Source organism: Penaeus monodon, chromosome 28 (assembly GCF_015228065.2).
Source record: "Penaeus monodon isolate SGIC_2016 chromosome 28, NSTDA_Pmon_1, whole genome shotgun sequence".
NCBI lineage: Eukaryota > Metazoa > Arthropoda > Malacostraca > Decapoda > Penaeidae > Penaeus > Penaeus monodon.
The window spans coordinates 24,216,216-24,216,570 of NC_051413.1; positions in this window are offsets into that span (position 1 = coordinate 24,216,216).

Genomic DNA, 355 nt, shown 5'->3' on the forward strand with positions numbered 1-355 from the left:
AGGCGCTCTTGGTGGGGATTCTTGTCCTCCAAACGGCGTAGAAAGTCCTCGGCGTCGCCCAGGGGACATTCCTGCGACCCGGGCCCCTAAAAAGGAAGTAAAATGGCTTAATCGTTGTCCTAGGACGGTTGGGGAACATTGCTTTCGCCAGCGTCATCAAGGGCGGCCCCCCACACTCGCACCGATTTTTCTTGCTCACAATCAGTTCCTTATTTGTCTCTTTATGGGCGTCTCCTTATTTCCGGGATTTAGCTGGCGCGAGACTCGTTTTTACGTCAAGTTCCACATATCACTCTCTTCTTTGATAACTCCAGGAAATTTCCCAAAAATTATTTTATAATTACATACTCCTTCA